The 9956-nt window shown below is 34.0% G+C and overlaps 1 pseudogene; it reads right to left on the minus strand.

The window, feature by feature from the left end:
* Positions 1–7295: 7295 nt before the first annotated feature.
* Positions 7296–8290, minus strand: LOC120246585 (annotated as a pseudogene).
* Positions 8291–9956: the final 1666 nt, after the last annotated feature.

Consider the following 9956-nt stretch of genomic DNA (forward strand, 5'->3'; position numbering starts at 1 on the left):
CACCTAAGGAAAATATCATTTTTCAAAAATACTTGTTAGCCAAGTAGAATTGATATGAAACTCCCACTCTCACAGTTCAGCATATCTGAAACTTTCAAAAACTTTGAACCCTCCAAAGATCTGCATGCACTTTGTCAAGGGAGTTAATGGGGTGAGAAATGAAAGAAATGCTGTGGTGTGCTTTCTAAAGAGGAGTGTTCATACTGCATTTAAAACAAGGAGTTTCCACTTTCCTTTACTTGAATGTGAAAGGGGTGCAGAATTCTCCAGGATTATTGAAAACTTTTGTTCATTCTGTCAGTGCTATTTGTTTCTTATCAAGCATTATATTGGATTTTAGTATAAGACAGGAATAGTAAAAGGTCTGCCCCATAACATCTGAACTTTTAAAAAATAAGTAAAACAATTAACGTACTGAGGACATTGTGTGTGTGTGTGTGTGTGTGTGTGTGTGTGTGTGTGTGTGTAAAATCAACTGTAAACTTTGGGTCTTTATCTTTCTAAAATTTTTTTTCCTTTTTGTTTTGTGCTTTTTGTTTCCTTTTTTTTTCCTTTTTTGTTATATGAAGACTTTGAAGTAAGCAAAATTCTTGTGACAGTTAACACAATTGTACTTAGTACAGTCTATTTAAAAAATGATCATCATGAGGCATTTGTGCATTGTTTTGATTGCTGCTCCCTAGCAGGAAAAGAGACCCCAAATTCCTATGTCATATTATTGATACCAAAATAAATAGTTTGAAGAAAATATAAGGAATGTATACTCTTTGCCTATTTTCTTTTACCTTTGTAAAAAAAAAATGATTTGGAAACTTCAATGGGAAAAATGTTTCTATAATTTTAAATATATCTCAGTGCCACCTCATTCTAAAGTATTTGGATCCATCCAGTCAAAAAGAGGTTAAAATCAGTGTAAGAATTCAGGGATTTAGGATTAAGCCCTCTTGTTACTGTTCTGTGTTATTTAAATTACTTTACTGTATCACAGTAATTCAACAGATAATGACATTTTGATCTATACATCTCCATAACTTAACTGATTTTGAATGACCTTTAACAAGATGAACTTTGGGGCATCTGGGTGGCTCAGTCAGTAAAGTGTCTGACTTTGGCTCAGGCCACGATCTCAAGGTTTGTGAGTTTGAGCCCCACATCGGGCTCTGTGCTGACAGCTCAGAGCCTGGAGCTGTTTCAGTGTCTCCCCCTCCCTCTGCCCCTTCCTTGCTCATACTCTGTCTCTCTCTATCTCTCAATAATAAATAAACATTAAAATATAAAGAAACTGAATCTTATTTTGATTATCTGGATTAGAATGTGCCTGTTTTATTTCTTTTGGGGGAAAGTGAGGGAAAGAGAGGGAAAATTGAACTCACTCATTGACATAATTTTTATGCATTGATTAATGTTAAAAATGTATGGTATATTAAGGAAACTCACAGGATGACTATAATGAACTAATTTTTCCTTTCTATTTAATTTTCTGTTACTTCTATAACTTCTTTTCCATTTTCTAATGTTTAAGTCCATATCATCTGATATAGCTGTTTTAAATGAAATGGCTTTATTTTAGATATGTTATAACCAGTGGCAAACTTGTTTCTCAGATACATTCTTGTTCTGTTTAATTTTGTTGGTTTAATTTCTCTTCAAAAGTTGGGAAATACAAAGGAAATTGACAAGCTGGCAGTAATTTTCATTTGCTAGCCAATCATAAGGAGTTATCTCAAAAGAACCTTCTGATGACTAAGGAAACCAAATAGAAAAGTAATTTATCAAAAGATCACTGATACACAAGTACTAGCTCATAATTTTAGAACTGGTGCCTATACATATGGTTTCAGCCAATATCTATGTTTTAATACACAAATAAAAAGTTTCCTTCCTGTGTCTATATCTCCCCTCATTAAATACATCAGAATCTTATATGCCAATTCAGGATTTTTAAAATGAGATGACATTAGCCATGTATGAAGCTTGTTAATATATATATTCATCCGTAATGTATTTAATAGGTCTTGGTGTTGTTACTGAATGAGTGAAAAGTTATTCTTTATAATCATTCTTTAGATCTTCCCATCAGTATGTCTCCAGTGACAAAAGTTGCCAAATCATACTAGAGTAACCTGCCCAAATAATTAACTATAGAGAATTGTGTAATGAAGGTATTTGGGACAAGTTGAATACAGAAGAGTAGTCTATGGATAGAAAAGCAACACCTAAAATACGTAAGGAAACCATTGGAATTAGGGCCTTCTGGAAGAAGGACATAGGATTCTTTCTCATAGTTATCACGTTCAGTAATAACGGAATGAGCATTCCTTTGCACTATGAAAGAGTACGTTTTGGAAAGTACATGCCGATGTAAGCAAGGAATGTCTTGTATGTAAGTTTGTGGTTAGCATTAGTGATAGGGAACACACTTATTTTCTCCTTAATAAGAACATCTATCTCAGTGATCGTTCTAAGAAAAGAAAATTGGCTATTTGAACTCATTGATTATTTATATTTTAATATGGTTAGACCTAAAAAGTTACATTATTAAATCCTCATATTCAATGATTAACACTTGAAGGATACTTTAAAATTTCAAATATATACCTCTTAGGGGTATGTTGTAGATGGTCATGATTTGAGTACAAACGATTTTGACAAATATATAATGTGAAGACATAAATCGACCCATTGCATGAATGTGGCTGTATTCATAAAACCCAAAGGTTTGTTTCTGTTTTTGCTTACTTACACACCATCTGCAGTGTTTGATTCTTTCTGGGTTCCTTCTAGGTAAGAACTTTTATATATAAGAAGGAAACTTTCTATTTTTCATTTTTATATTCACTGATAAATACTCTGCCCCAGCTACATCCAGTTAAACTACAAAGGAGCAAAACAAGTGTTGAAGTGGGGGCTTTTCAATCTCATTTTTGGTTACAGATAATGTAAATCAGTTATCCCCATTTTTTCAAATAAGACTACCCAGGCAGTGCTAGCAAAAGTATTGTTAGGTACTGTTTTTGAAACTTGGCACTTTACCCTCTGGAAGTTATAAAAGATTCAAAGTTGAAGTAGGCACAGAGTTGGAGATTCAGAGAGAATTTTTGGAAGTGCTTCAGTTAACTGTAGACCCACAATTGCAGGGAGAGTGCCTTTGATGTGACTGTTCGGAGAACTGGCACGTATCTGCTGAAGTTCAGGGGCACCACAGATGCATCAGGCGTTCCACAGGCTGAGCACTTATGACTGGCAACGGTCCCATTGGCAGAAGGGATAGAAATGGCTTGAGTGGGGACTGCCTGCTTGTCCAGCATTTCTTAGAATGGAGGATGGGTAAGGATTTTCCAGGGAACCTTAGAGAGAGATACCCTGGATCACTGGAGGAAGGCTAGGTGATGTCAGGGGAAAGAAGCTAGAAGTACACCCTGGAATGCTAAGCACCTTACAGATGACATGTAGGTAGCCCACCAATTGTCCGTGACAGAACACGTTTGTCTATATAGAGGAAACTTTATATAAGGTACCCGAGTGATTTTAGAATGGACGAGGGAGCCCTAAAGACGTGACACGGCGTCACCTGAAAAAAAAGCCAAGATTCAAAGAGCATTCATGCCCACGGGGTATTGAAGCTAAGTCACCAGAATGGTGCCAAAGTAGAGCTTACCTGCCCTTCATTCATCTCTCCTTCAAATTTAATCCTCTTTCTGTCTTTGCAGGCGGTGAGGGATATTGGATGCAGGAAGGAAAGGTTGAAACTTTCTGTTTGTTTGTTTGGTTTTGTTTGTTTTTTTACACATTTTGGGATATATTAATTACAAAAATAGACTGAACTAAAGTACAATTTCTCTTGACTAGATTAAGCAGAAGTCTTAATTATCTAAAAGTGATCAGAATATTCCTCGTGCCTTGCCCTAGATTTCATCCAAGGGGAAGGAAAGGATGAATTCTACAGAATAGCTTACCTGAGTAAAGTGGTTTCTCGGGGTGGGGAGAAGAGAGTTGTATTCTGATTATGTCCTTTGAATGTTGTAGTCTGTTCATCCAGTTTAATCAGCTCCAGTATTCATTCATTCATTGTGTGTGTGTGTGTGCATGTGTGTGCATGTGTGTGTATTCACAGCAAGTCACAGCCTGGAAAATCATATTATATTTGAGTTTCAGTGACATTCCAAAATAAACTGAATCTAAGATAAGTTACAGATTCATATCATTTTACTATGTATTTTTTCCTCTTAGTACTCGTATGATTTTAAGTGGTTATTTTAATTAAAAATTCCTATTATCATTATTTTATCTCCTATGAATTCTAGTTTGGTTCGAAAGTTAAAAACAGTTCATTCCCATCGTTGTTCTATATTTTCTTGAGATCATTCAAACCTTACCTCTTTCTTTTGTATATGCCAAAGTCCTGGCTTGCATTTAAAACATACACACATACATATATAGTATACATGTTTATGAATATGCATATATGTGTATGTGTGTGTATAAGGAAAAGGTAGTTTGTTATTTCAGAAAAATGAAAAGCCTTTAGAATCAAAACCAGGTTTGGAATATAATTTCAAATCTCACGTCTATTTAACTTGTATGAGTTAAACACATTACATTTTTTCCCTAGTAACAATGAACTAATGTATATAACCTAAGTGGGATAAATAGGTTTGCTTTATTCTAATGTATTTATATCACTTGGATATAAATACATTATATGGATTTTGATAATTTGAAAATATATTTTAAATCAAACGCAGCATGGAGTTAAATCCCTTTACATTTTCTGGTTCATATTATGAAACTTGAATTGATTAATAAAGCTCTAAGCCTGCTTGTCTTACATTAACAATATGCCATTTATTTGAAAACTGTCATATGAAACTTCTTAAGTATCAACTTTTACACATAATTGGGGCTACTTTTTATTTTCCTGATAGTTTTAGGATTTAACAAGTCACTATGGGCTCATTTTACATGTGACAACCTAAGCCTCAACTTCAACAATTACCTATTAATTATTAAGGCTGCCTTGAACCTCCCCACAATATGATCCATAAATGTATGGCCTAGGGAAATTTTGTGTTGGTGCTAGGCCTAATAGAAAGTCTAGGAGTAGGAAATAAACATAGGAAAATCATTTGAAATTAAATGATAATCTTTATCTAGACTTCTGTTTCAAATAAGATTGCTCCTATAGATAGGCATACATGCTGTCTAACATAGGACTTTTTCACCAAGTCTGCTGTTGAATATATGAGCATTGTTTCAACAGTGAAGTGGTCCAGCAAATAACATTTAACTGAACTTGGATGAAAGTTGACCTGTGTACTGCTAATGCTATTACTAAAGCATTCAATATGTTGTCTCACCTATACTTGTTGATAAATAATTTGTGTTGGGATTGTTTACATCACAGCTAACTTAAAATGATTAGACTGATCATTTACTTACAATATATATACTCAAGTTTGGAACAGAAGTGTTCCTTACACCTTGAATAGGACACTGATTTCCCTTTACCTCTCAAGCACGTTCAGTCAAACATGACCTGTGATTAGACTCCAGACTCCTTATCCATTCTCAAGACTTTGATTCACTGATTAATTGTGGATAAATCCCATTATCCTCTCCAAGTGGATGGCCACAAATGGAGTGTAGTCTTAAACTGTGATGCTTGATTATACCCACACATAATCACAGCAATATCAACAGAATAAAATGCAGGAAGATCACAGAAAATATCTTGTGTCACAATTGGACATAAATAGAAGTTACTGAGACCTCATTCATATCTGTGCCTCATACAATTTATATGTTTTTAATAATGCAAATACATAAAAGGAATAGAAAGTAAAGAAATGAGGGTGCCAAAGTAGAAAAAAATGTGTAAGAAAGGTAAGCAAAACCAAAGCCAAAAGGTAATATAGTATAGATATTTTGTGTCCCTTTCTTTCATTCGCCAGTGTTATATTCTTTATTGAAAACAGTCTTTTATAATTTAATGAATAAATCTAAAAATATAAACAATAATAACACACTCTGAAAATGGCATTTTAAATATAGCCATTCAATTTGTCACTTAGGATCCTATTTTATAAAATAGCTACTTTTGTTATACTTAGGCTTCCTTGCAGAAGAAATAACTTGCCTTTCCTCTGTCTACATCCAGGAACCAAGCATTTAAAGTTTTTATTGCTAACCAACAGCTATAAGTAAAATTATGTGTGTGTCCACTGTTCCAGTCATTCTCGGATTCATCACACATGGATGAAAAATTCAGACCTCACTTTTACAGAATTTCTATTTTCCAAAAATGTACACAATGAGATATGGGTATTACTTAGTTGTTGGAAGCAATAATTCATCTTTTTTTTTTTTTTTTGGTGTTTGAGTTGCTTTTCTCTACTATGTAATTATTTTGCTACAAGAATATTTAATAAGGAGACATTTTACAACTAAAATTATACTTGGAATCATGGAAAACACAACATAATTACTTGAGTTTGAAATCATAGTTAGAAAGCCAGAAGGAATCATGGAAAGCACAACATAATTACTTGAGTTTGAAATCATAGTTAGAAAGCCAGAAGAAAATTGTCCTGACTCTTTAAAAAGACATACACAGGAAAACTGCAAAAAAAAAAAAAAAAAAAAAAAAAAAAAAAAAAAAAAAAAAAAAAAAAAAAAAAAAAAAAAAAAAAAAAAAGGCAGGAAGTCACTGACTTTTGAAGGTATATTTGGATCACATTTTTTTTCAACAAGCCAGGATTTGAGTGCCAACTATTAACTAATGGTCTTAACTTTAAATAAATTATCAAAAATTAAAAAGACTAATTTTGGAATGTAATTTTTATGCATAATAATTTTTTCACAATCTTCTTGATTATATAAAATGTTTCAGTTTTTAGTATTATTTTTTACAATGGGATCCTGAGTTTAACCACAGCTATAACAAATCATCTTTTATCATAGTAGCTGTGAATTCTTTCTCAATGGGAGATAAACTGATTTTCTTACAATCTTAAATCAAAGGATAGACATCATTACTTAAACTAACCTGCTGACTATATTCTAGAAGTATCAAATAGTGAATTAAAATATTTTTGGAAACAAATTTTTAAGACAATTGGTTTTTATTGAAGCAATGATAAATATCCATATCTTGATATTAATATGTAGATATTCTTTTGTTTATATTTCTTTTTTTTCAAACCATCAACATTTTATTTAACAAAAGCAACAACTGGGACATTTCTAGAGCTTACAGTATATTTGACATAAAAATAGGAAGTTCTCCAAAATATGTATTAAAAATACAAAATGTATGGAGTAAGGTACACTACCCAAAACAACTTATGGTCTCTTCCAGTTGCACACAGTGGAAGAGTTCTATGCCAGGAAAAGCCAGATCCGAGAACTATAGAACCACCGAGGAGAGTTGAGGGTGTCTTAAATGATGAGTTTGAAACAGACTTGCCATTTTGCCAGGATAACCGGTGGTTGAAAACAAGTTCTTATTAACCACAGACCATCCCAATAAGCAGGCTTGATCCATGTGGACAGGTCTCTTATCTTGAGGATAACTGGTTCCAGTAATATCCCCAATTAACCAATCATTTCCTGCAACTGCTCCAACTTTGAGGATGTTTTTGAAGCACCAGTGGGCTGATATTAATGGCATCTGTTCTGATTCAAGAGAGAAAATAGCCTGTTGAGCCAAGAGATCATAAAACCGGATTGTCCCATTCTTCTCTGCAACCATCAGCTTAAAAGTTCCTCAGGATGCCAGCACAAACTCATTCCAGGGGAATGAAGAAGAAAATGAGCTGTCTGCATTTCTTCCAAGTTCCAAATCCTGAGGTACGATCATCACTCACACTTGAAATTTCTTGGCTCTCTTTGGGCTCAAACACCAAACCATTAATGAAATCAGAATGGCCCTCTAAAACCTTGCATTCATTTTTATCTTGAAGATCTAAAGTCAATAACCTTATTTTCATATCAGCAGCTGAAGTACAAAATTTGATTACTGGAAGCAATGAATCAAGTCTAGTTTCTGGGCTCCAAGCTATGTCATTGACCCTGACACCATGCTGAAATGTTCATAGTGTTTTATACCGAATTCCTTCAATGTCTGTTTCTTCCTCCTGAACTATGCATGTGTCAATGCCCACATATTTACTGCCACCATATGCAGTTAAGGTTTCCTGAATCCCTACTCTGAGGGATTAAATTCTACTACATGCACATAATCTTCACAATCCACAGTGTAGGCAGAATTTCTCGGAGCATCTTGCTTCATTTTGTATGTCAATACTTGAACAGTTATAAAAATAAAATAGCCTTCTACTGGACAAGGATATGAAATGGGGGATCAGGGTATTTATATTTCTTTAAAATCCCCTTTCCTCATATTTCTGAGTTTCATTAGAACAAAAATAATGAAACATATAATATATACCTATATTATGATTTTACTATTATGTGTGTGCTTGTAGTAAATGGAGGACAGTAAAAAGCAAACAACAACCACACACACACAAAATAATGTTAATTCAATGATTGTTCAGTTGGAATGATTAGAAGGCAATATTTTACAAAATGAGGCTATTGACTTAGTTTTAGATTATGAAGTAAAAATCCACAATTAAAACAGTGGATTTTACAATTAAAAAAGTATTTCAAGCATTTCTGTAGATTTTCAAGCTCATGACATTCAGGTTATTGCTATATTCCTTTAATTCTAGCAATTGTACATTTGGCTCATACCAAACAAACAAACAACAACAACAACAACAAAACAATACCATCAATGAAAGGTTATATGATTTACCTCTAGAAAATACTTTCAGATAAATAAATCAGCATCTTCGCTTTAAAACTGCCCCTCCAGCAAAGGAGTTGCTATCCTACAAGGGGATTGTTTTTTCAATCATAAAAAACAAAAGCAGAGTAATTAAATACGTGTATATATTCACAAATATACTTTCCACATATACTTTAGAGCAAATAGCAGATACTCTCAAATCATTCACAGAATGAATCTAGATCCACCATATATAATCGTGTTATAAAATAAGGTATATTTTACCTTATGGGAGAAGGCACTTTGCTGATGTGATTAACTTAAGGATCTTGAGCTAGGAAGGTTATCCTGGGTTATCCAGGATGTAATCACAAAGGTCCTTGTAAAAGAGAGGCAGAATGTCAGAGTCAGAGAAGGTGATGTGAAGATGGAAATAGAGGTTAGGATGATACGGGGTCACAAACCTAGGAAAAAGGGCAGTCCTACTAAAGGAGGTAAGTAGTTTGCCTCTCGAGAATCCAGAAAGAACACATTTCTGCTGATACATTGATTTTAGTCCAGAGAAACTGATTTTGGAATTTTGACCTCTAGAATTGTAAGCTAATATCTTTATGTTGTTTTAAAAACCCTGTTCATGGTAATTTGTTACAGCAGCAGTGGGGAACTAATACAACTGTAGAGATTAGAACTGACTTGAGTGATAGAGGAGGTTCAAAAGGATAATGATTTCCCTTTTTAAATGGGTTGTGGCTATCATAATCAATTGTGGTGAATACCTGTTCTCGTTTCTTGCATTATCAGTCAGTAAATCTGGATCAAACATACATCTTCCTGCATGTTGATTCGTACTTTAGGTTTCACATTTATTATAGTTCAAAGTACAATTCAGTTCCCACTTCTTTTTTTTAATGCCTATTTATCTTTGAAAGAGAGAGAGAGAGAGAGAGAGAAAGAGAGAGAGAACGATCAGGGGAAGGACAGAGAGAGAGGGAGACACAGAATCCAAAGCAGGCTCCAGGCTCTGAGCTGTCAGCACAGAGCCTGACATTAGCTCAAACTCACGAACCATGAGATCATGACCAGAGCTGAAGTCAGAAGCTTAACTGACTTGAGCCCCCCAGGCGCCCCATAATTCTCACCTCTTTATAGAGCTTTTTGTATT

This window comes from Hyaena hyaena, unplaced genomic scaffold, assembly GCF_003009895.1.
Source record: "Hyaena hyaena isolate Hyena2069 unplaced genomic scaffold, ASM300989v1 scaffold_473, whole genome shotgun sequence".
NCBI classification, from domain to species: domain Eukaryota; kingdom Metazoa; phylum Chordata; class Mammalia; order Carnivora; family Hyaenidae; genus Hyaena; species Hyaena hyaena.